General features: G+C 35.2%; 1 protein-coding gene across 1 annotated transcript in view; it reads right to left on the bottom strand.

Moving 5' to 3' along the window:
* The window catches only part of LOC129807563 (D(4) dopamine receptor), a 53,533-nt gene extending 27,814 nt beyond the window's left edge, over positions 1–25,719 (bottom strand). Inside the window, exon 1 of the mRNA XM_055856929.1 lies at positions 24,474–25,719. The gene's annotated coding sequence lies outside the window, so the exon portion shown is untranslated. The remainder of the gene's footprint in view (positions 1–24,473) is intronic.
* Between the last annotated feature and the right edge of the window lie 1,940 nt (positions 25,720–27,659).

Below are 27,659 nucleotides of genomic sequence, written 5' to 3'. Positions count from 1 at the left end.
TTAAAAAGGAGTAAAATTAACATTAAAAAATGTTGATATATTTTTACACCTAAAAAATATTAAAGTTACGAGGAAAAAAAGTCAATCGCATCCCCATTTTTTCTCAGTGATTAGTGTATGTAGGTATACCTCCATCCTCTATTGCTAGAAGGTGGTAAAGATGAGTTATTTTAATATTGAGTTAATGATCATGAAGGCGTTATACCTGGACCAGGCAGACTAAGAAAAATAGAAAGACTGGTTTGTTTAATTCAAGCTCTTAAGCATAAACAGCATAGGCGTACCGTGGCGGGGCGATTGCCCCGGGCGCAGTAAAAATAAGGGGCGCCGTAAGGGGTTGGAAAAGTGAAGACCAAAGCATCTAAAAAATTTGGATCACCCGTGTCGCATAGAGAAAATAATTTTTCCGATTACCTAAAGTTCATTCTTTCTTATGTTTCTACGTAATCGTAAGAAGGTGGTATGAATCTAGAACATTTTTTGTAAATCTTCAGCAATTTGCAATACAGTAGATATTTGGGCCCAAAAGTGACGAATTTTCAAATATAAATGATTTTTATAATTTTTTGATATTTCCAGAGTAATCATTCATTGGTATCATGAGAAAAGCTAGTTGAATTTTTAGGCTATTTTTGTCCCTAACGTCCATAGACGCAAAAAATACAGCGAATCAGAGTCTACTGATTCACCAAGGTTAGATATAAGACATTTCATTGATTTTGTTAATCAGTTTCATTTTTATTGTTGATTTTCGGTCAGTGAAAGGTGTCTCGTCTTTAAAGGGTTATGCTATATATTTTATGAAATTTTCACTTTAAAAATTTAAAAAAAGGAGGAAAGCGTCCCCGGCTTCGCAATGTTTTCGAACTCGTGACTTAGATATACAATAGGCGGGGAGATCGGGGTAGAATTAGCGACCAAATGAAATATTTCATTGCGTATAACTTGTATAAAACATGTTTGTATGAGGCTGATAAATATTTCAATGAATAGGAAGGGAAGCGTGTACTTAGAATAAAGAGTGATTTCCTCAATATTCATTCGCAGGCAATCTGTAAGATACCATTATCTAATACTGTACGTGGCTAATTCTGCCCCCGTTTCCCCTACCACAAAAGTACTTTCACGTTTCACATCATTTACCGCTTAGTGGTTAATAAATTTGAACTGGTTAATAAATCACTCAAAAGATCCTCCAAAAGAGTTTTAGGCGTAATAAAAATTATTTCCAGAGAACAAATACTTATCCGTTCATAACTGGTTCACACCCGATTTGAACCGATACCCGATTAATAAATCACTCAAAATGCACAAAATAATGACAAAATAAGAGTGTAGGGGTAATATAATTAAATTTCAGATAAAATTTAGGATATGAATCGGTTTATTACCGGTTAAGCTGATACATAGACGTGATTGATGAAAAAAAACGGAATCTCTATAGAAACTTTTCTGTTTTTACTATCATGTCTTTTATGTTCGGTTTTTTTTTCAGTATTCTTTTTTTTTATTTTCCAAGCACACTTTTCGTTCAGCATCATAATTTGCCTGAGTTGAAGCGTGGAAAATTTACATGATGTTGATAGATTCTCCCTGAAATGGCACGCACCCCCATCAACCCATGACATAAGTTCACACGCAAAAAATTACTCCTATTTACTCCAGTATTTATATAAAAGCTCCACGTTGACTTTGAGCAATGCCGATGTAAAAGGGACAGATAATCCTAACCGGCTTATGTAGGTGAGATTCTTAACGTGAGCTAACTCGGAGTGCATGCAAATTCGATTTGGAGCTGAAGTTGTATTTAAACCAAAATATCAAGGATTTGGATGAACTGACAGAAAAGTGATATATGGGTGAAATGTAGACCAGAATGTTCTCTATAATTTTGCCGTAGAACTTGAACTCATCGATTACTCAGAAGCCAAGATAAGCGAGGTTTTTTGTTTCTTAACTCGTTTTTTCATCCAGAGTTCCCCAAGTAGTCATTTGTTGAACTTCAACTATATCAAAGAATTGTTGTATTTTGTGGGACTTTCCATTTAAAACCCTATTTTAACTCTTTCGCGTCCATAGGGTAATGTCATGACTCGGGGAAAAAGTTTTTTTGGGTATTTACATTAATTGAAATCTATCTGTTCGTGCACGACGTCATAATAGAAGGATGTAAGATTCTTGGCTCATTTTCTCAAGACTCCAGTTAGATTTCAATTAATGTAAATAGCCAAAAAGAAACTTTTTTCCCCAGGTCATATATGACCCTATGGACGCGAAAGAGTTAAGTGTCTTGGTGGAGTAGAGGCAGTCAAATTGGCATCTGAGTAATTTCAATGTGTTATTATGGGAAAAATCATTTTTTTTCACACTTAAACGGCAAAATCGGAGTGATAGCGTAGTCTGAGCGGAAAATGATGTATGAACTGAATGTAGAGACAAATGTCCTCTACAATTATGTTGAAGTAATCATCAAAATCGGTTCAGCGACAGTCGAGATAATTGAGGTTATGTGATATTGAAAATGGGTTTTCGACTGTGGCGCCCCTGGTGTTGGTCTCACAAAGTTCAAATGTTCTAGAAAGTTGTAGTATTTGGTGAGATCTTTCGTTTAAGCCCTCACCCATCAAAATCGGTCAAATAGAACTGAAGATATGATTTTTTGAATTTCGTGAACTTTGACCCCTCATATCTCCGGTTCTATTGAAACCACAGCGCACAATTGCACCATTTTGGAAACGTCCTAGACTGGACTACAACATACTAAAATTTGATTAACTTGCACAATGCCGTTTTTGAGAAAAATTACTTTGAATTTCGATGAATTTTGACGCTATCACAGCGCCACCTGTGGTGAATTTTTGAACTTACATCTGAAAGTGCTCATCGATACGAAACCAAAAAGGTAAAATTTAGGTCGCTATGTTAATTAGAAACGGAGATAGAGGCCGGTCAATGTTCGAATTTTGACCCCTTATAGCTCGGGTCAGGGGTTTTAGATCGACTTAAGGTTTTTTTTTGTTTGATAGGTATAATCAAAGGCTACAACATACTAAATTTTCAGTCCGATGCACAAGGGAATTTTTGAGTTATTTAACTTATAAGATTTAAAAATTTTCTTTTTAAAAATGGCGCCCCTAGTGGTGGTTTAATGAACTTGCGATGTTAGAAGGGGAAGTGGCATTTCACGAGAGCTTTCCAAAAAGCCCTCACTTTTTAAATTCTGACAATTAGAACCGGAGTTATGGCCATTTTAAGAAATTTTTTTTGGACCCTTATAGCTCGGGTCAGGGGGGTCGTGGGACCTTAAGTTTGGTATTGATGGAAAGCTCTAAGGCCCAGCTATAACATACTAAAATTTGAGTTCGCTCGATACCATAGGGGCGGAGCTATTGAGAAAGCAAAAAAAGGGGGTCTTCAATATGGCGGAAGGGCGGGGGGGGGGTGAGGGATGGGGGGTCAATGCACCAAGTTGCAATTTTCACCCGATATATAACCTTTGCCGAAAACCGCAAATCGATATCTTTTTTAGTTTAGGAGCTATTAAGCTCCAAAGAGCGGCCGGCCGGGAACGTAACTTAGCCACATATATATTCGTGATCAGGAAGTGACGAAACATATTTTGGCCAAGTTTGAGGTCGATCGGACGACATGAAATTTTGTTAGGATTATAGTAGGTGAGATTGTTAAGAATCTCACCTAATACATGAGTCTTTCAAAAGTTGGTAATTTGACTAGAAAAGCGTGTGATTAGACGAAATTCAATGTCAAAGTAATAAGAGTAAAAAAACAAATGTAATGGTAAGCAAAAGATAGTTTGTTATTTAAAAGGGGTGGCAAAGCATAAAAGTAAAAGTACTTTCGCATCATTTATTGTTTACCGATTCATAAATCAGTCAAATGATCGCCCAAAGTAGCTGAGGAGTACTAAAATTGATCTTCGGGCAAAAAAATAGTTATCGGTTTACTAGGGGAAAGTGCTCTCCCTTCGAACGTTCATGCCTTCGAATAATGTGAAATTATTTTGTTTTTCGTAAGAAATTTACACTAAACTATTACGGAATTATCAACAATTGATGATAAGCCAACTAATATTTAATAGAAATGTTTAAGTCTCTTAGGAAAACCTAAAGAAAATTCATATTATTCGAAGGCATGAACGTTCGAAGGGAGAGTACTTTCCCCTACTGCTTCATAACTAATTGGGATGGATTCGGGTTTGTCACAAACTTCAAGAGCTTTCCAACGAGCCCATATATGAATGTAATTTGATATTTATTCATAGAACAAATACGGTTATCGTCGAATGGGAGAAGGTTCAGCTCAGAACAAAAATTCTTTTCTTCTGCGAAGAAAATAAAAAATTTAAAAAATGTGGGAAGAATTTTTATTCTGGACTGAACCTCCGCCTATCCGACGATCACCGGATTTGTTCTTTGATTTAGCCCAAATGTGATATCAATAACTCATTATATAAGATCATAATATCTAGGATATAAATGAACTAACAGAAAGATGATAGTGGAATATAGACTAGAATCTCTTCTATAATTTTGCCCCAAGACTTGATCCTATCGATTGCTCGGTAGCCAAGATGAGTCAATTTATTTGTCTTGAAACTCGTTTTATTGACCACAGCGGGCATTTTGTCGATGTGATGAACCATGACAATATCAAAGGGACAGATAATCCTAACCGGCTTATGTAGGTGAGATTCTTAACGTGAGCTAACTCGGAGTGCATGCAAATTCGATTTGGAGCTGAAGTTGGGAGACGCCATTCAGTTATCTTGAATCAAATTCGTGAAATTATACAAATTTTGTATTTAAACCAAAATATCAAAGATTTGGATGAACTGACAGAAAAGTGTTATATGGGTGAAATGTAGACCAGAATGTTCTCTATAATTTTGCCGTAGAACTTGAACTCATCGATTACTCAGAAGCCAAGATAAGCGAGGTTTTTTGTTTCTTAACTCGTTTTTTCATCCAGAGTGCCCCAAGTAGTCATTTGTTGAACTTCAACTAAATCAAAGAATTGTTGTCTTTTGTGGGACTTTCCATTTAAAACCATATTTTAAGTGTCTTGGTGGAGTAGAGGCAGTCAAATTGGCATCTGAGTGATTTCAAAGCGTTATTATGGGAAAAATCAATTTTTTCACAATTAAACGGCAAAATCGGAGTGATAGCGTAGTCTGAGCGGAAAATGATGTATGGACGAAATGTAGAGACAAATGTGCTCTACAATTATGTTGAAGTAATCATCAAAATCGATTCAGCGACAATCGAGATAATTGAGGTTATGTGATATTGAAATTGGTTTTTCGACTGTGGCGCCCCTGGTGTTGGTCCCACGAAATTCAAATATTCTAAAAAGTTGTAGTATTTGGTGAGATCTTTCGTTTAAGCCCTCATTCATCAAAATCGGTCACATAGAACCGGAGATATGATTTTTTGAATTTTGTGAACTTTGACCCTTCATATCTCCGGTTCTGTTTGAACCACAGCGCGCATTTGCACCATTTTGGAAACGTCCTAGACTGGACTACAACATACTAAAATTTCATTAACTTGCACAATGCCGTTTTTGAGAAAAGTGACTTTGAATTTCGATGAATTTTGACGCTATCACAGCGCCACCTGTGGTGAATTTTTGAACTTACATCTGAAAGTGCTCATCGAGACGAAACCAAAAAGGTAAAATTTAGGTCGCTATGTTAGTTAGAACCGGAGATAGAGTCCGGTCAATGTTCGAACTTTGACTCCTTATAGCTCGGGTCAGGGGTTATGGATCGACTTAAGGTTTTTTTTGTTTGATAGGTATAATCAACGGCTACAACATACTAAAATTTCAGCCCGATGCACAATGGAATTTTTGAGTTATTTAACTTATAAGATTTAAAAATTTTCTTTTTAATAATAGCGCCCCTAGCGGTGGTTTTATGAACTTGTGATGTTAGAAGAGGAGGTGGCATTTCACGAGAGCTTTCCAAAAAGCCCTCATTTTTTAAATTCTGACAATTAGAACAGGAGTTATGGCCATTTTAAGAAATTTTTTTTGGACCCTTATAGCTCGGGTCAGGGGGGTCGGGGGACCTTAAGTTTGGTATTGATGGAAAGCTCTAAGGCCCAGCTATAACATACTAAAATTTGAGTTCGCTCGATGCCATAGGGGCGAAGCTATTGAGAAAACAAAAAAGGGGGGTCTTCAAAATGGCGGAAGGAGGGGTGGGGAGTGGGGGGTCAATGCACCAAGTTGCAATTTTCACCCGATATATAACCTTTGCCGAAAACCGCAAGTCGATATCTTTTTTAGTTTAGGAGCTATTAAGCTCCAAAGAGCGGCCGGCCGGGAACGTAAAATAGCCACATATATATTCGTGATCAGGAAGTGACGAAACATATTTTGGCCAAGTTTGAGGTCGATCGGACGACATGAAATTTTGTTAGGATTATAGTAGGTGAGATTGTTAAGAATCTCACCTAATAATGATTGAATTTTCTAAGAATTATCTTTTAAATCTTGTTTTAAAGGGACAGATAATCCTAACCGGCTTATGTAGGTGAGATTCTTAACGTGAGCTAACTCGGAGTGCATGCAAATTCGATTTAGAGCTGAAATTGTGAGTCGCCATTCAGTTATCTTGAATCAAATTCGTGAAATTATACAAATTTTGTATTTAAACCAAAATATCAAGGATTTGGATGAACTGACAGAAAAGTGATATATGGATGAAATGTAGACCAGAATGTTCTCTATAATTTTCCCATAGAACATGATTTCATCGATTACTCAGAAGCCAAGATAAGCGAGGTTTTTTGTTTCTTAACTCGTTTTTTCATCCAGAGTGCCCCAAGTAGTCATTTGTTGAACTTCAACTATATCAAAGAATTGTTGTATTTTGCGGGACTTTCCATTTAAACCCCTATTTTAAGTGTCTTGGTGGAGTAGAGGCAGTCAAATTGGCATCTGAGTGATTTCAAAGCGTTATTATGGGAAAAATCAATTTTTTCACAATTAAACGGCAAAATCGGAGTGATAGCGTAGTCTGAGCGGAAAATGATGTATGGACGAAATGTAGAGACAAATGTGCTCTACAATTATGTCGCAGTAATCATCAAAATCGGTTCAGCGACAGTCGAGATAATTGAGGTTATGTAATATTGAAATTGGTTTTTCGAGTGTGGCGCCCCTGGTGTTGGTCCCACGAAGTTCAAATATTCTAGAGAGTTGTAGCATTTTGTGAGATCTTTCGTTTAAGCCCTCATTCATCAAAATCGGTCACATAGAACCGGAGATATGATTTTTTGAATTTTGTGAACTTTGACCCCTCATATCTCCGGTTCTGTTTTAACCACAGCGCGCATACGCACCATTTTGGAAACGTCCTAGACTGGACTACAACATACTAAAATTTCATTAACTTGCACAATGCCGTTTTTGAGAAAAGTGACTTTGAATTTTGATGAATTTTGACGCTATCACAGCGCCACCTGTGGTGACTTTTTAAACTTCCATCTGAAAGTGCTCATCGAGACGAAATCAAAAAGGTAAAATTTAGGTCGCTATGTTAATTAGAACCGGAGATAGAGGCCGGTCAATGTTCGAACTTTGACCCCTTATAGCTCGGGTCAGGGGTTTTAGATCGACTTAAGGTTTTTTTTGTTTGATAGGTATAATCAACGGCTACAACATACTAAATTTTCAGCCCGATGCACAATGGAATTTTTGAGTTATTTAACTTTTAAGATTTAAAAATTTTCTTTTTAAAAAAAGCGCCCCTAGCGGTGGTTTTATGAACTTGCGATGTTAGAAGGGGAAGTGGCATTTCATGAGAGCTTTCCAAAAAGCCCTCACTTTTTAAATTCTGACAATTAGAACCGGAGTTATGGCCATTTTAAGAAATATTTTTTGGACCCTTATAGCTCGGGTCAGGGGGGTCGGGGGACCTTAAGTTTGGTATTTATGGAAAGCTCTAAGGCCCAGCTATAACATACTAAAATTTGAGTCCGCTGAATGCCATAGGGGCGGAGCTATTGAGAAAACAAAAAAAGGGGGGTCTTCAAAATGGCGGAAGGAGGGGTGGGGGGTGGGGGGTCTATGCACCAAGTTGCAATTTTCACCCGATATATAACCTTTGCCGAAAACCGCAAGTCGATATCTTTTTTAGTTTAGGAGCTATTAAGCTCCAAAGAGCGGCCGGCCGGCCGGCCGGCCGGGAACGTAACTTAGCCACATATATATTCGGAATCAGGAAGTGGCGAAACACATTTTGGCCAAATTTGAGGTCGATCGGACGACATGAAATTTTGTTAGGATTATAGTAGGTGAGATTGTTAAGAATCTCACCTAATAACGTAGTCGAGTAAAAGTGTTCATATCAGCCGATATCGAATTTGCATGCAATCCGAGTTTGCTCACGTTAAGAATCTCACTTACAATAAGTTGATCTAGGCTTATCATTAGTTTTTCGTATATGGACAAAATATTCGCCTCGGCAATCTCTAAATACTTATATATAATTTACTTTTTCCACGATTTTTTTTAATTTAAGAATAAGCTTGTTGTCAACTAATGCCATTTACTTTATAAAACCAGTACTTCTCAATCAACTTTTAATTTCGAAATGATTTTCTGTTAATATATGAATCAATTTAATAGATAGTAATCTGATATGTACCCAACAAAAACCATGCAAACGGATTATACACGAGAAGCTCTATTTTGAGAGTTCGAGCATTCCGCAAAGCTAGAACGCTTCATCATTCTTTAAATTAGGGTTTTCAAATTTTCGAAAAAAATATGCGCAAAACGTAATGATTCCTTTACCTGAATGGTTTTCATGAAAAGTTTGTACTTTCAGGTATAGTATAGTCTATAACACATATATCTATATATGTATCTCTAATATTTACAACACTACCATTTTGAACAATGAGCACTTCTTCTGCACATTGTACATGTACACTTCTGAAAAGAATAAACAACTACTAGTGGTTTTATATATTGTGAAGTCAAGACGTACATATAAGAAATCACACTCCAAAAGCTCTTAAAGCAGATTTCTTTACAATTACAAAATTAGAAGCTTTTATGAACAATAATTATATATCGCACAGCGGTAGTAACAATAATGTCTGATTGAGAATTTTTAGATTTTTCGATTATTACACAATTAGGCAGAGAATTTTATGTACTTTGTGAACTCGGTTTTATCTCAAAAAGTTTACACTTTTCCATGATTTAAGATTTCGGAAAACTATATGGCGTTTTCAAAATTTTCCTAGAAATTTTAGAAAAATAGTGACATTTTTGCATAGTATATGATGCACACAGCTCAAATAATGATAATTTAATGATTATTTAGCACAAAAGTAATTTTCTTTTAATAAAAATTGGTTTAAAAGTGTTCTTGAAATTATCTATGCATTGTGTTGCTCTTCTGAAAAATTCAATCAGAATCCGAAAAATTCTAAGTGTAATAATGACGTTTTCTAACTAAGAATAATTGTCACGTGCTTTTCTAAGAGGACATATTTTCCCTCAAAATCTTCAAGTTTTTTCATACTCTATAAGTTCTTCTTCATTATATTTTATAAAAAGGGAATAGAATAAAATTATTTACATTCAAGTGTGAAAACAAAGAGAGGCAAGGCAGAAAACATGTTCAAAGAGTGACATATTAAACCTCAATAATCGGCTGAAATTTAGTGTAATAGCGCCACGTTTGAAATAAAATTGGATATATAAATATTTTTAAAGACGAAAATTATAGTAATTTTTAATATTTCTAGTTTACTCCAACATAATACGTCACTAGTAAAAGTTCTACTTGAGATATACTATTTAAAACCGTAATTTTATGTTTTTAGTACTTCTATATCAAAACATTCAAAAACCTAAATGTAGCACTGTAAATCCTGGGGTGCGATTTATTACTTTCATTTGCATCAAGTTTAATAAAATAAAGTAAATAAATCAAGCAAAGGAGAATGGTCAAATCTGGTCTCGGAATCGCCACGAACGGGACCTATGTCATTGGATAGACATTAGTATAGGTAACAACTTTTGTTCTGGGATCAATGTTCTAAACCATGGAGGAACAGTTCTAGAGCATAAAAACTGTTTTTTAGAATGATGAAGAATGATCAAAAGTATATGGGCGCTGGTTCATCTTCATACAAAGTGATGGAGAGTAGTGGAATGAAAAACACTCTTTGCTGGTTTAATGACGACTGTGTATATTTTAATAGAATTCAGAGTAATATAACAATCTGTAGCTCAATGTCCCGTTGCAATATTCTGGTTTTTGCGTCCCTCTTAATATCATTTTCAATTCTCATTTCAATATTTCCCCTGAATTGAAAATTTATAATAATTCAAAAGAAAATTAAAGTAAGGATCATAAGGCTAATCAACTTATACAATCCAATGCCTTATGACCTTTTGAAAATTCAAAACAAAAGAAAATTACTCTAATCCAAAGAATTTTGAGAATAATGACAATTTATGAGAATTTGTTGCCTGTGTCAGAATGTCAGCAGGCATTTCATCAGTTCGTAGATATTGTATTTCGACGCTTCCATCCAACAATTTTTCGCGAACAAATTTCTCCTTGATTTCAATGTGTTTTGTTCTTGGGGAGTAGTTGTTATTCAGTGCCAACTGAATCGCTCCCCGGTTGTCACAGTAGATCGTCATCCTTCTTGAGACATTTGGGAAAATCTCAAGTTCCAATTTCTTCAGCCAAATGCTCTCTTGGATGGCGGATACCAGAGACATAAATTCCGCCTCCGTTGATGACAGTGCAACTGTAGGCTGCCGACGAGTACTCCAAGAGACTGCGCCACCTTGCATTGTAAACAGGTAGCCACTTGTCGACCGTCTATCATCTGGATCCGATCCCCAATCTGCATCACAGAAACCCCGAAGATCTCCTAAAGAGCTGCCATATGTGATTTTGTGATTGATTGTGGCCTTCAGATACCTCAACACTCGCTTTGCTGCTGCCCAATGAGGTTGTCCAGGATCATTGCTGAATCGACTCAATACATTCACAGCATAACTAATATCGGGACGTGAAATTTGAGCCGCGAAGAGCAACGACCCCACCAATTGTCTATACGGAGTTGTCTTCATTTCATCCTTCTCCTTGTCATTTCTTGGACCCATGCTGCTCGACAATTTCTGATTAGGATCCATGGGGTTAGAAACTCCGTTACAATCCTCCATCCCAAATCGGATTAAAATTTCCCTTATATATTGGCTCTGATCAATGGAAATTTTTCTCGCTTTTCTGTCGCGAATCACTCGCATTCCCAACACGGAAGATACTTCCCCAAGATCTTTCATTTTAAAATGCTTTGAAAGCTCTTTCACGAGTCTCTCTTCATGGGCTTTTGAGTTGGAGAAAAGGAGTAAATCATCTACATATATGGCTACAATGAGAACATTCCCCTTACAAATCGAAAAGTAAATGCATTGGTCCGTTGTTGACCTTATCAAGCCGAATTTAATCAAAACATCATTGAGGGTATCATTCCAAACTTTGCTTGATTGCTTTAGACCATAAATAGATTTGTGCAACTTACAGTATCGATTTGTGCCATCATGAAAACCCTCTGGTTGTTCCATGTAGATGATCTCGTTTAGTTTTCCATTGAGAAAAGCTGTCACTGCATCCATTTGGCGAATATCCAAGTCCAACTTCGCTGCCAAGGCAAATAGATACCGGATGGACGCGTATCTCACTACAGGTGAATAAGTTTCGTTGTAGTCAATTCCTTCAACCTGAGAAAATCCTTTTGCCACCAGTCTAGCTTTGAACTTCAAAACTTTTCCTTGCGAATCACGCTTCCTTTTGAAGATCCACTTGCTCTTGATTGCTCTCTTTCCAGCAGGTAATTTAGCCAATTCCCATGTCTCGTTTTGTACTAGCGATGCCATTTCTTCTTTCATTGCAATTTTCCAAGACTTTGCATCCATGTCATTCATGGCTTCTGCAACAGTTTCTGGATCATGCACATGGAGCGCATAGTAAGTATATTTCGGTTTTGGCTTCTCGAAATTACGCGTTGATCGCAAACGGGGTTCGACGGTTGACACATCAACGTCCGGAACAAATTCACTGGCTTGTTCTTCACCTGCAGATTCAAACCCTTCACCTGAGACCTCCAAATCTCCAGGTTGAATTTCACGAGAATCATCAGAAATCTCGACAATCGACGGATTACAGCCATTTTCCCCTGATTCGGTGATGTCGAGATTTTCATCCTCAACTGGAATGCATACATTGTCGAGACTTTTTGATTCAGAAACGTGATTTTCGTTTAACCCTTCATTTTCGATGAAAATTACATCACGACTGACCACAATTTTCTTGGTTTTCTTACTGTAAAGCCTATATGCTTTTGTGTTCGCTTCATAGCCCAAGAAAATACACTCCACTGATTTAGGATCAAGTTTTTGTCGTTTAGAATCAGTAACATGCACCATAGCACGACACCCAAACACTTTTAGCCTTCCATAGTTTGGTTGGTGTCCCGAAAACATCTCATGAGGGGTCAAGGGGTTGGTCCCTTTGCAAGGAATGCAGTTAATGATGTGCTCAGCAGTCATTAACGCTTCAGCCCAGAATGCTTTGGACAATCCAGAATCAATGAGCATGCATCGAACTTTGTCAAGCAATGTCCTGTTCATTCTTTCGGCTAATCCATTTTGCTGTGGGGAATATGGAGCACTTTTCTGATGTTCAATCCCATTTTTACGACAAAAATCGACAAAGCTTTTGTTGCAATATTCTTTGCCATTATCACTTCTCAACTTCTTCAATGTGAATCCAGTTTGATTTTCTGCATACTTTTTAAATGTCTTAAAACACTCAAACACTTCGTTTTTATTTCTCATAACGTAAACAAAAACTCTTCGTGAATAATCATCAATGAATGTCACAAAATATCGGTGACCCCCAAATGACTGCACTTGAATTGGTCCACAAACATCACTGTGAACCAGTTCTAACGGTGTAGTAGCACGCCTTCCTTCATCACTGAACGGCAATCTTGTTTGTTTGCCTTTTACGCATGTAACGCACTGAGATTCAGGAATCTCTTTCACATTGCCCACGTGCTCCGTCAGAAAGTCCATATTGTGATAATTCACATGACCCAGGCGACGATGCCAAAGAACTGATTTTTCACTGCTTTTAGAGATGAATGATCTCTCACACTTGTTATCGGCAATGTCCAATTTGAACATATCATCCACGATACTTCCCGTGGCAATCAGTTCTCTTTCCTTGTTATAAATCCTACAGCCGTTTTTGTCGAAAACCACTTTGTTTTCATTCGCGACTATTTGGCGAACCGATAACAAATTCGCGCAAATATTCGGCACATAATGCACATTTTTGATCACAATATCACTCGATTGTCCATTTACAATCACTTCATGCTTAACATCTCCCATGCTCTTGATGTCGATCGAGTTATTGTTTGCTACAATCACATTCTTCTTCTCTATCGCACACTTGTTCAGAAGCACAGATTCAAATTTTGTCATATGAGCTGTAGCACCACTGTCGATAATCCAATCCAGAGATGATTGTTCTTTTGCAACAAGAGAAGCAATCAGGAGTAGAGCCCGGCGCACAGAGGGTTTCGGCGGCGGCGCCAGAAGTTTTAAAATTGTTCAGCGGCGGCTGGCGCGCCGGCGCGCCAGCCGAAGCAGTTGGCGGCGGCGCGCCAAGCGCGCCGATTTTTTTCTTCATGTTATTAACACTAAACCTACCAAGCCCGGTCAAATTGACCTTGTGGACATATTTCTAATATTTACGTAGACTTAGACGTTCAATTGCCACTACCTAAGTGCATGACTTTTCTTAATATGTCCATATGATACATTTTTGAGTATTTGTTTTTATTTTGTTTTGTCTTTTTCGAGAAACTTTTTTCATGTGCTATACCTACCACGACCGGTCAATTTGACCGATTTGACATAGGTAATCACCTACTATATACTATCACCTACTTTCACTCTTGGATATTTTAGAGAGGCCCCTAGAGTCCATTTTATCTATTTACAGCAAAGTCAACCAACCCCTCCCTCCCCCAGTTAGTAAAAAATCAGTCAGAAGGGTAGAATTCGTTCTGATTTATTTTTTGACCAAAGTAATAGAACTAGCCACTCAGAATGTTCTGACAAACCCCCCCCCCCCAAAGTTAATGCAAGGAATCCAAATACAATATGGATTTTCTTTTCATCCCACTCCTTCGCCCCTAGAAACCACTCTTTTGGAAATATCTCAAAAATTAATTCATCGATTCCTTTCATTTTTGGATATGTTTTAGAGGTAGTCAAGGCGGACATTTCGTTCTCAGACACCAATTCTCTCCGAAAATTACTTCAGGGGTTTTGCAAGGTCAGTGGTCAATTGGTACTTAGGAATCAAATCAATGCTTAGGAAATTGGATTTTCGACGGATTTGGACAAAATTTCATTTATTTTGAGAGATCTAGAAATTTTGTATAAGCCTAAAGCACTTTTATTCAGTTTTAGAATATTATAGAACAACTAAAATAGTTTAAAAATACTGACCTTGAAAACTGAAAGAAAGAAGTTTTGGGGAGTATTGGTGCCTAAGGACGAAATGTCCGCCTTGACTACCTTAAAACATATCCAAAAATGAAAGGAATCGATCTATTAGTTTTTGAGATATTTCCAAAAGAGTGGTTTCTGGAGTTGAAGGAGTGGGATGAGATGAAAATCCATATTGTATTTGGATTCCTTGCATTAACTTTTGGGGGGGTTGTCAGAACATTCTGAGTGGCTACCTCTATTATTTTGCCCAAAAAATAATTCAGAAGAAATTCTTCCCTCTGACTGATTTTTTACTAACTGAGGGAGGGAGGTGTTGGTTATCTTTGCTGTAAATGGATGAAATGAACTCTAGGGGCCTCCCTAAAACATCCCAGACTGAAAGAAGGTGATAGTATTATCTCTGATAACATTCATCAGTATCGGTCAATTTGACCGAGTATGGTAGGAATAGGTATAGAAAAATCTCGGTAGGTTTAGTGTTAACAAAATATACGTGAAATTCTTAACTAATTCACAATTTTCATACTTAATTCTTAGAATACTTCGCGTAGATAAGGATCTATTCTTTTCTTTTAGGTGAAAACCCTATCAAAAAACACAAATTATAACGGTTTTTTCATAAGTTTTTCACAAAGTCTATCTTTAAGTCGTCGACATAGGATACTTTACCTTATATGGAAAATTAAAAAAAAAAATAGGCATTGAATAAACGAGCAGTAAAAAGTCAAATTTGGTCAGCAAAAAATTCGAAATGATCAGTAAAAAATAAAAAAAGAGCAGTACTTTATTAAAAGCGGTCAGTAAAAAACGAAAAGTGGTCAGCAAGAAATTTAACATGATCAGTAAAAAGTAAAAAGTGATCAGTGAAAAATAAAATATGGTCAGTAAAAAATTAAAAATAAGCAGTAAAAAATAAAATTTGATCAGTAGAAAATCAAAAGTAGTCAGTAGAAAATAAAAAGTGGTCAGTAAAAAATTAAAAATTAGCAATTAATAATAAAATGTGGTGAGTAAAAGATAAAAAGTGGCGAGTAAAAAACTAAAAATGGTTAGTAAAAAATAAAATTTGATCAGTAGAAAATAAAATGTTATAAATAGAAAATAAAAAGTGGGCAGTAAAAAATTAAAAATGGTCAGTAAAAAATTAAAAATTATCAGTAAAAAATAAAATTTGATCAGTAAAAAATAAAGTGATCAGTAAAAAATAAAAAGTGGTCAGTTAAAAATTTAAAATGAGCAATAGAAAATAACATTTGATTATAGTAGAAAATAAAGTGGTCAGTAAAATGTTCAATAAAAAACAAGAAGTGGTCAACAAGAAATTGAAAATATTCAATTCAGTAAGAAATTGGTCAGCAAAAATTAAAAATGTGCAGTAAAAAATGAAATGTGGTCAGAAAAAATAAAAAATGGACAATAAAAAATAAAAATTGGTCAATAAAAAAATAAAAATGAGCAGTAATTTTCTTTATTTTCAAGTGAAATTTCGCACATCTTGAGCCTAAAGGAGACTTTAATAGGGTGTAAAGTATGAGGCCTCTATCTCTCATAGTTTCCAAGGGTTTGCGGAATCTTTGTTTTTCCATTTTGTTTTTTTTCCAATTTATCTTTGGAATCTTTGTCTTCGGTAACCTTTGTTTTTTTGGAAACTTTGTCTTTTATATATTTTAAACAAATATATTTTATTAAATAAAATAATGATATCACAATGGTGTTTTTTGAAGTTTTTAGTTTCGTCCTTCAGGGCAAAGGGAAATTTTCTGTGTTTTGGGAAATTGTTAGTTTCGTCTTTTGGGGCAAAGGAAAATTTTGTTTTGGGAAATTTTTAGTTTCGTTATTTAGGGCAAAGGGAAATTTTCTGTGTTTTGGGAATTTACCTGTATCATCTGTCGGGGCAAATGGAAATTCTTTTTTTTGGGAAATTTTTAGTTTCGTCCTTTGGAACAAGAGTGTTTTGGGAAGTTAACAGTATCACCTATCAGGACAAAAGGAAATTTTCTGGTTTTGGGAGGTTTTTAGTTTCGTGCTTTGGGGCAAATGGAAATTTTTTGAGAAAAAGGAAATTTTTGGAAATTTATAAAATATACTTGTGCAAAATTTGTTGCAGACAAAATTTATGAAAATTGTGATAAATGTATGAAAGACAACATTTCCAAAGACAAAGTTTTCAAAAAACAAAAGTTACCGAAGACAAAGATTCCAAAGAAAAACTGGGAAAAACAAAAGTGTAAATAACAAAATGGAAAAAACGAAGATTCCCGATCCCGAAGGAAATGCACCTTTATAAGCTGATTTAGGATTATCACTGGCCGCTGACCAATTTATATTTTTTACTGACCAATTATAATTTTTTACTGACCAAATTTAATTTTTTACTGACCACTCTTAATTTTTTACTGACCTCTTTTAATTTTGTGCTGACCACATTTCGTTTTTTACTGACCACTTTTAATTTTTTACTGACCACATTTGATTTTTTACTGTTCACTTTTAATTTTTTACTGACCAATTTTTATTTTCTATTGACCACTTTTGATTTTTTACTGACCATATTTTATTTTTCACTGATCACTTTTAATTTTTTGATGATCACTTTTTATTTTTTACTGATCACTTTTTATTTTTTGCTGACCACTTTTGATTTTCTAATGATCAAATTTTATTTTTTAGTGACCAATTTTTATTTTCTACTGCTTGTTTTTAATTTTTTACTGACCAAATTGTATTTTTTACAGACCACTTTTAATTTTTTTACTGACCACTTAATTCTTTACTGACCACTTTTAATTTTTTACTGACCACATTTGATTTTTTACTGTTCACTTTTAATTTTTTACTGACCAACTTTTATTTTTTACTGACCATTTTTAATTTTTTACTGACCAATTTTTATTTTTACTGCTCGTTTTTAATTTTTTACTGACCGATTTTTATTTTTTACCGACCACTTAATTTTTTACTGACCTCTTTTAATTTTTTGCTGACCACTTTTTAGTTTTTACTGCTTTTTTAATTTTTTTGCTGCCCATTTTTAATTTTTTGCTGATCAACTCGAATATATCTACTGAGCAATTCGAAGTTTTTACTTACCAAATTTAACTTTTTACTGATCAAATTTAACTTTTTACTGACAAAATTTTACTTTTAACTGACAAAATTGAAAATTTTTGCTGATTATTTCGAATTATTTGCTGATCAAATTTGATTTTCTGCTGACCACTTTTGACTTTTTACTGACCATTTGGTTTTTGCCAAAAAAATATTGAAATTATGGACCCTTTTTTGGAATATTTTCCTTACAATGAACATCAATATTGACTAAATTAAAATATATTTGTTGTTAAGAAATAGAAAAAAAGATCTTCGACAAAGTAGTAGGTAAAGAAGTAAATTTCCTATCGAAATATATAAACTAGATAATTTTTCCATTTTCGTGAGCAAAATGTAACAACTTATGCCATGCTTTGATACTACCGCAGCAATTTTTAGAAACTCCACAAAATCATCTCATAGAAAATTGCTCGAAAATAACATTTTTTAGATAGAGGAAAATGATCTTCAGCAAAGTTCTATAGCGTTAAATTTTCTATAAGAATTTTCTAATTACATATCACTCGGGTTTGCATAAAACGCATAAACAAAAAAAAAACAATCTGAAAAACAAAAATTTATGTGAAACAAAAAAAGAACAGTCTGAAAAACAAAAAAGAACAAAAATTTATGTAAAAAAATAAAGTTGCAGTGTGGCGCCTACTGGCGCTGCGCCGAATTATTCTTGGCGGCGCGCTCGGCGGCGCGCCTCATAAATTTTTGGGCGGCGGCGGCTAAGAAAAAAGTTTGGCGGCGCGCTAAAAACGGCTAACAGTCGGCGCGCGCCGGGCTCTAATCAGGAGATTTTCACGTTTACCGTTGGATTTCGAGCCTTTGTTGCTCTTCTTCTGTGGACAGTTTTTAGCAAAGTGATTGCCTTTGCAATTGAAACACTCGACCTTGTGATTATTCACTGATTTTTTCTTTCCCGTTTTGGCAACAAGTGCCCCATCTGAATTCTCACTTTTATCCACTATCACATCTTGCAATAGGAGAGTTTTCACAAAGTCCACTGTGATCGTTTTTGCTGAGTTTTCAATACCCAAAATCATCGGCTTGTATTCACTTGGCAAACCAGCGAGCATCAGCGATCCCGCTACTTCTTCGTCAATGTTAAAACCCGCCACTTGCACTTTCCCGTACAATTGGTTCATTTTTGTCACATACTCCTCCATAGAGGCACAATCTTCATATTTCAATGAAACAAATTGTTGAAGGGTCGCAACTTTGCGACATGTTCCACTGTCCTTGAAAGATGATTGCAAGGAATCCCATGCTTGCTTAGTGGTGTCCTTTTTTGAAATGTAGGAGTAAATTGATGGATCAAGAAGCAACGTTAATTCACTCAAAGCCTTTAAATCACTGGCTTTATCTGTTGCATTATTTTCAGCTGGTTCTGATTGAGTCCATTTCCACATGCTTTTTATCACAAGCCATGATCGTGCACCAATTTCCCAATTATCAAAATTTTCCCTTCCCTTTAGTCTCTCAAAAGGAAGACTTCCGACTGTAGACGTCGTCATTTTCCAATTTTACTTGAACTTTTTCACGCGAAAAGTCTCACACGAGGCACACACGTGGCTGCAACCACGTTTTCGCACTTTGCTGGCTTCAACCAAACAAAAAACTTTCAAAAAAGTTCACAAAAATCACATATATGCCGAAAATACTATCGACACTAACTTTAGTGATCAATTTTCCAACAAACTAGAATGATTTTCACGCGGGATGGCCCATAACCATGATGGAGAGTAGTGGAATGAAAAACACTCTTTGCTGGTTTAATGACGACTGTGTATATTTTAATAGAATTCAGAGTAATATAACAATCTGTAGCTCAATGTCCCGTTGCAATATTCTGGTTTTTGCGTCCCTCTTAATATCATTTTCAATTCTCATTTCAATACAAAGATTAGAGTAGACGCATTTTGAAGATATTGATATAAGGTTGAGAAAAATGCCGGGACCCAGGACGATAAATGCTGGGAGTCCTTGTAAAAAAGGCCTTTATCCTTCCGAAAAATTGTTGTTTTGACTACGAATTACACAAGAACCGCTAAAATGATCTTGATGAAATTCGGTATAGGGTCAGTGTATGTTTTAAACTTTTTATTTATGCATACCACCCCCTCCCTCCACCCTCCGTTCTTGTAGCCCCCATACAAAATGGGGGCACTTTACCTTATAACTCCTTTGTAAGAGGATGTAGAAAGCTGAAATTCAACAAGGGAACAAAGCTTATTTAAGACACTTCAACCATGCATGTTAATCCCCTCCTCCACCACCCCTTCTAGTAATCCTATACAAAATGAGAACATTTTGACCTCTTTTCTGAGAAGAAGTAGTTTGTTTGTAAAAGAATGAAAAAAAATGAATAACTAATAACGTTAACAATAATTTTCTAGATTTTATATGCATTTATAGACATCTAGTCGAATTATAGCTTTCTGCCTCCTCTTAGAAAGGAGTTATAAGGTAATATAGTCTTATTTTGTATGGGGGCTACCAGAAGGAGTGATGGACAAAGAGTTTGGGCACTATGGTTAAAAAGTCTTCTTTAAGCCTTGTTACCATGCTGTATTTCAACTTTCTATCTTTTCTCAGAAAGGAGTTATAAGGTGAAATGCTCTCATTTTGTATGAGGGCTACCAGAAAGGGGGACAGAGGAGGGAGATATTATACATGGTTTAAAAGTCTTCCCTAAGCTTTGTTCCCTTGTTGAATTTCAGCTTTCTACCTCCTCTTAGAAAGGAGTTATAAGGTAAAGTGCCCCCATTTTGTATGGGGGCTATCAGAATGGAGGGTGGGGGGAGGGGGTGGTATGCATGGATAAAAACTTTAAGTCATACAGTGACCCTATACCGAATTTCATCAAGATCACTTTAGCCGTTCTTGCGTAATTCGTTGTCAAAACAGCGATTTATCGAAAGGATAAAGGCATTTTTACAAGGACTCCCAGCGTTTATGGCCCTGGGTCCCGGCAATTTTTCAATCTTATATCAGTACCTACAAAATGCGCCTACTCTCGTTTGTGGCGATTCCGGGACCAGCGCCCATATAGTTTTGACCATTCTCCTTTAAGAAAAAAGTAAAATAATCAATAGAATCAATAGCAATCAATAGGATAAATAGTTTTAAATTACGAATGTAATGTAAATTACGTTTAAATTTGCGTTTTAAATAAATGATAATAACTAATAAATTAACTGAATAATAAAAAAAATAAAAATGATAAACTGACTTGACTATATTTGATGTTCCAACATGAACAGTTAGCTCAAAAAACCAGCTGAATTAGTGCTAATTAAATAATATGGAAATAGCTCTGCCTCGGTGAGTGTTGATTCAAAATTAGCAGAATTTTACTTGAAAATACCAATGTTTTCAGCTGAATTGACATTGGTTAGCATTTTTGCGCTCTCTGGGATTCTATCAAATTAATTTTTGTTACTGTTAGTTAAGTTATATTTGACCAAAAATATTGCAACAGTTAGTATAAACGTAGAACAGTTAAAGGAAAAGATTAACCCATTCAGTTAATGTACCAGAAATACTTGAGATAGAATGTTCGTATTTTGGGATTAGTTTCTGACAGATTAAATATGTAGATGAATTTTTTGAAAAGAAAAAAAATTGCCTATTATGGGGGCGCGGGGAGCCCCTGTCAAACACATGTCTTAACTCTTTCGTCTCTTTTGGGACTCTCGTACCCAAAGCAGCATATGCATGTTCTGTGAAAAACAATGTTTTTTTTTAATTATTCAGAACTGATAAAAATTTAATTCTTGTGGATGATTACAAACTATAAGGATGTCCAAATGTAAGATATTTTTTGTAGGATCTCAATTAATTCCTGAGCATAGATATTTTTGATTAAAAATTGTGAAATTGGCTTGCAGCATATGCTGCGGTCCGGAAAGAGTTAACGGTAACTGAATTTAAATTCTGTTAATTTAGATAGAGTAACTATCCAAGAAAACCAATTGGGAACTAGAATTCAAATCAGGAAAGAGGCCTATTTTAACAAATTCGACGGGATGTCGTAATTTTTGTCCTCCATTTTGAGCAAAAATTTTGCTTGACCTTCCGCGAAGCAAGAAAACAATAACAAAATGTATTTTCATCTCTGTCGGACTATTTTTCCCAAGTAATTGAAGAAATAAAGTCACTAAAAATAAATAAATAAATCATCTAAAATCACTCAATTTGTGTATGATGTATAATACCATGGTAAGGAAAGGGCTAATAAGTTATATTAGTAGTGAAAGCCAAAGTAATATTTTTAAATTATAGTGTTGTTTTTTCATCCTTTTTTATTCTATAGAAATGATTCATACCATATGGTACACTGGTACACTGAATAGAACATATTGCTCCTTGGTAATTACAAGCGGTCAACTCATTTTCAACATTTTTTTAACAAAAAGCATGAAAGATTTAACTTTGTCTAAATGATTATCTCAATTCTAAGTCTGAATAAAAACTATTTAATTCTTTTCTCTTTGTATGAGCATTAATATAATCATCGAAACATATATATTTTTACCTTTTAAAATATGTTTTTATATGAGTTAACACCTTGTTATCCTAAATGATGCACAAATTTTCCTGGACATATTTGCTTGAGGTAGTCCCTTGTTTCATAAAAAAAACAAAGAATAAAATTTTGAAAAGTTTTTCTAATAACGAAATTTAACGACTTATATCATTTTATCATTCAATTTTCGTAAGTGCATTAAAATCTCAAAATCGCTAAAAAAGTGATTTAAGTACTTGTAATTCCCAAGGAGCGATAAATAATCTTGCTCCGTTCCAATGGAACCGTCAATATGGTCTATCCATTGTATCATATACTTCACATACCATGTAATATATAATAAGTATACTTATATACCATTATTGGTATTCTTGGGTTGAGAAGCTGTGAATTTCTGTATGTCCTCATTTGAATGAATAGCACTTTTTAAAGGATATGTTTAAAAAGCCCCTAATCTTTCTCATATCCCAAGTGATTATGAGAGTAAAATCATCCGAACACTTTTCACTAGTGCATAATTATCCTGCGACACAACAAGCCATACAAAAAAAGGATGTAGGGGGAACTAGAGTAGTAGCAAACACGGGGTAGTTATAAATATTGCATTTTTTTTTTTGAATTTGATATTAACCTTCTAACGGGTAAGACCGCCTCCAGGCGGTCTTCACAAAAATCGCATTTACAGCGAAAATAAAGGTTTTATTTATTTAAAAGTGCTATAGTGTCCTCGGTAATAGTCTTATAAACATCTCGTGAAAGTTTGAACTCATTTTGACTCTTCATTTTGTTGCTATTCCCAGTTTTGTGTGACAGGTCAGAGAAAAAGCAACAAAAAATATTTGTGCAAAAAAGCTCATTTCCAATTTCCATAAAAATACCGATTTAAAGTTATCTGACTAAAATAAATTTATTTTTTACTGAAAGATATGTCATTCTACTTTGTATATTTTATTTAAAAAATTTAAAAAAAAGTAAAAATGTGAATTTTAGAAGCAAAAATAGTTTCAAAATATTTTTATATTTTCTCACCTAGCGCCTAAACTAAAAGAGATAATGACGAATGGATGGTTTTTTCGACTTTATTGGATCCGCAACAATAGATAGACATCCTTGTCAAGCTGAAAATGGTCGACTCGACATTAATTCAAGTAGTATAGAAATAAAAGCCAGCGATAAGCCTAAATGGGCTTGATGGGCTTATGGTAGGTGTGGTTCTTTCATTGCAAATTCTGATTGGAGGCAAATTCGAAGTCCAGATAAGCTTATGGTAGCTGAGATTCATTACACATATCAAATTTACAAAGAGGAATTGCATTCTACAAATTTATATTGTTCATTTTACTGATCATAAAATTTATTTACTTTGCGACATCCTTGCAGAAGAATCATAATTTTCGATATACATTTGGGGTAGAAAAAAAACCACTTGCGAAATCATGCTTTCAGATTATTATTTCTTAAACATGTCACAATTAAATGTGCATGACTAAATTTTACTATTAATATAAAAGCATTTTAATTAATGACAACACCATTAAAGAGTTATTGCTGGAGAAAAATCTAATAAACTGCTTTTAGGCGAAATATGCTTCATATTGATTTCATTTTATTTCCGCATAATATGTGTTTTGTGTAATAATAATGCCGTATTGATAATATCACCAAATGTTACACAAAGTTATTTAATGGAATATGTATTGCATTTGAATTTGAAGATCACAAGTACTCAAAATTGGTACATTCCAGATAATAATTTCAATGGTTAATACTGTTCTAACTTCACTTTACAGAGCTAGCAGTATATATATATATATATATATATACTCGATTTTAAGTTATATTCATATATTTTTCTCAACTTGTTGCCCCCGAAGGGTCGTATTCTGGTAACATTTTAGAAATATTTTTCCGTTTATCAGTCTGTTCGTTCGTTTATCGCAAGCTATAGAGACCTAACGGTCAGAGATAGTGACTTGGAACCTTCGGGGGACCCTCATAAGTCAACTCAAGGACCGTTAATTTCCTAATAACATAATTTCTTTTTTTATTCGTTTTTAATTTAAAAATCAATTCCTATTACCGAATTCTTGGACTACCAATCGTTTTCCACTTGGAGTGAATTGTTCAAGCTCAAGGACGACACCAATACCTCTTGAAAATTAACAATTTGGCATTCTGACTATGCCACAATTTTCTAAACGTGTATCCTTGATCCAAAAACATTTCACGTAAAATGACTATTTTGACTCACCCCCAGGAATAAACACCTCACGCAGATCGGTAAACGCTGGTTATTAGCGAACCCAGTGAACGTTGGAAACTCTTCTACTGACGACCATAGATTTTCTTCTAATTCTTCCTGCTCCTCTATCTTTGATGGTGGCTATTATCCTGTGTGGTACTTTCTAGGCTACTAATGGGGAATTTCCTGAAGATGCTCAATCTTCCAATCACACCTGGTCCTATACCCTCAAAAATTTGCACGACATTCTGCAAATATAACTTGAGTAAATCAAATCCATTAGTATTTGGGCTTATTAAAATATATTTTGAAAAATCATCTGCTCTGATCGCTCTGATTTACTTTAAAAAGCAAGCCAGATACTTCCTGAGTTGAATGTCGTCAGAACGTGGTTTATTTCTATCATGCCGGACCTTTAATCGCTCCTGGAAGCCTTCGAGGGTCTACCTTCAATCTTTCAGAAGCTTCTTTCACTTCCACTGTGCCTAATCGAAGCCACTATCAACTTTTGGTGACTCGAGGACTAACTGAATAGCTTCTTGACGACTTAGACTTCCTCAAGCATTACTATCAACATCTACTTGCTCATCTGGAAAAGTTGCACGGAATCTTGAAACACTTTGTGTAAAAGAATCTGAGCTAAAATGTTGAAGGGACTTTTGAATTCTGCAATTTTAATGAAATAAAGGTATTGTACCACAGATCGGAATGTTAAGAGACGTTCTCCATAGTTAGTTGAATATATGAGTTCCAAAATACTATTTGGTATTTTTTTACATGCCAATTGATATACTAGTGATCCATTTAATCATTTTTGTGTATTGACATTGACACTTTTGCTAATTACGGAAATTAATAATATATAGGTGTAATTGTAAATATGCAATGTGTTTCGCGGATCGGAAGGCACTTAATCAGGTGTTCCACGGATCGGAAGGGGGTGAGCCACGGATCGACAGATGTTTTTGATGAGGATTGTCCTGCTTTCTTGGCATCTAAATCACTCTACAAGGCTTCATTGAAGCTTCTTTGTCAGCCTTACACTGTGTACTGTGTATTCACATGATACAACTTCTAAAATTGTTAAATTTAATGAAACTTTCACTGGTAATTGTTCTATCACGACAAAAACATCTAATAATGGCTATGAAGATGACAGCTGAGCGCGCTGAGCGTAATTTTCCCCGAAAAAATGTGCCGATTCGAGAAACAGATGAAAGAAAACGTACTTGTTCGCAAAAAATAATTTATTTTCAATATTACTTGCCGAAATAATTAAAAAAGTGTATTGATAGTGAAATTAGAGTCCCTGAATATTCATTTTTAATTAAAACAGATTTGTAAATCATTTTAATCAAACCTAATTCCTCATATTCTTGCAGACAAATTCCTGCGTGAAATATTAAGAAAGTGATGAATGGCGGATTTTTTTGCTAAGACTCTGATACAGTGATTCAATAAATTAGGTAAATAATAGGAATTTTGTTTGAAACTCGACGAGAAAATTGGTTCTGTATATTAAATATGAACTAACGTGATGCATCTTACTAAAGAAAATGACTAAAATACAGTGAATAATTTTCAAAAGTATACATTTTATTTTGGGGTGCCGATACGCGGGACAACCTTCCGATCCGAGGAACACTGCGACGATCGCTGGTACATTTACCTTACTTGTGTAAAATTCTATATTTCTTACGCACGTCTAAGAAAATATCAACTAATTGAGCTTTTAGGAACTTTTCTTGGCTTAATGTGCGTGCATCAAGGGTTTTCATTTAATTCAGGGCAATTTTTGTTGAAGCTTTGAGGAAAAATTACTTTAAATTGTCAAGAAATCTCAACTTTTCAAGATATTCGACGCATTATTTACAAGTATCGCAGGATATTTCTGTTAAATCAGGAAAAATCTCGTTCTCTTGGCGAAAAAAAATTAATTTTAAATTGTCTGAAATATTTCCCAAAAATTCATTCACATCAATTTCCTTCCGAGAAATCTCAACTATTCAGGGAGTTTTAGGGCATTCATCGACAATATGATGTAAATTGAGAAAATTTTCTATAATTTCAGGGAAATACAATAACTATTTTCTTTAAAAATTTCCCAAAATTGCTTAGAAAATTGTAAAAATTAATCACAGACACTCTGATGCGATTAATCTCTATCATTTTCATTCAATTATTTGATGCAATTCCCAGAAATCCTGTTGGATTTCCGAGAATTATGACAGCACTTATCTGAATTTCCTCGGCGATAGTGGCCTTTTTCTTCACCAAATGTGTCCCAAATTCTCTCCTGGACATCTTTGTGGACCAGCAGCTATCCTGTGCTGTCCTTTCCCACAGGATTTTTCGCCTATTTGAGCTGATTTCTTGCACTTTTACGCACTCACGAACACATGCGTTGCGCAATCGGCACTTGCGCAACACATTTTTCTCAGCTTTTTCACCACTTGTGGCCACTTTTGGGGCACGGACACTATCCCACTATCTGATTTGTAAAGCCACGGGGCTTTACAGTGGGGAAACTTGAGGACTCAGGGCTTAAGTGGCGTGAAACATCGGCCCACCGCGCGAGCCGTGGCACTCCACTCGACAGCCTGAGCCAGAGGTGTGCAAGAAACCGTTGAAACCGAATTAACGTCAATAAATGAAACATGTATGTCAATGGTCAAAACGCTACTATAACAAACTTATTTTGACGTTAATTCGGTTTCAACGGTTTCTTGTACACCTCTGCTGAGCCACACTGAATGTCTCTCTCTGCCGATCGATAGATCGGCAGAGGACTCTATCTGACTGTGAGTTTGAATTGAGCGCCAAGCTCTGACCGTTGCCCACTGTGCCTGGGAGGGAAAGACAAACACTTGTACTAAAAGGAATGGGTTGCCCACAGGACGGATTTGGATCCCCGTTTAGGCATGGCTTAACATTTAGCAGATTCTTCCACCACGGGATCAACAACAATATAAATATAGCATGATTACATTGTAATGATTGTAAGTATATCCCGATACGACTAATAAGCAATAATCCATTTTAGAGGTTGCAAGAACTAATTTGTAATGGACTTTTAAAGTATTTTGACATGCTGAACGTAGAGATTTAAAAAATTAAAAAAATATTTCGGTTTTTCGCATGAGTCAAAATATCAAAATGAAAATTAAATTCAAACTTTAATACGCTACACATTCT

Source organism: Phlebotomus papatasi, chromosome 3 (assembly GCF_024763615.1).
Source record: "Phlebotomus papatasi isolate M1 chromosome 3, Ppap_2.1, whole genome shotgun sequence".
Classification (NCBI taxonomy): Eukaryota; Metazoa; Arthropoda; class Insecta; order Diptera; family Psychodidae; genus Phlebotomus; species Phlebotomus papatasi.
The sequence above is the reverse complement of the archived record's forward strand: the minus strand, read 5'-3'. Positions and strand labels throughout refer to the sequence as shown.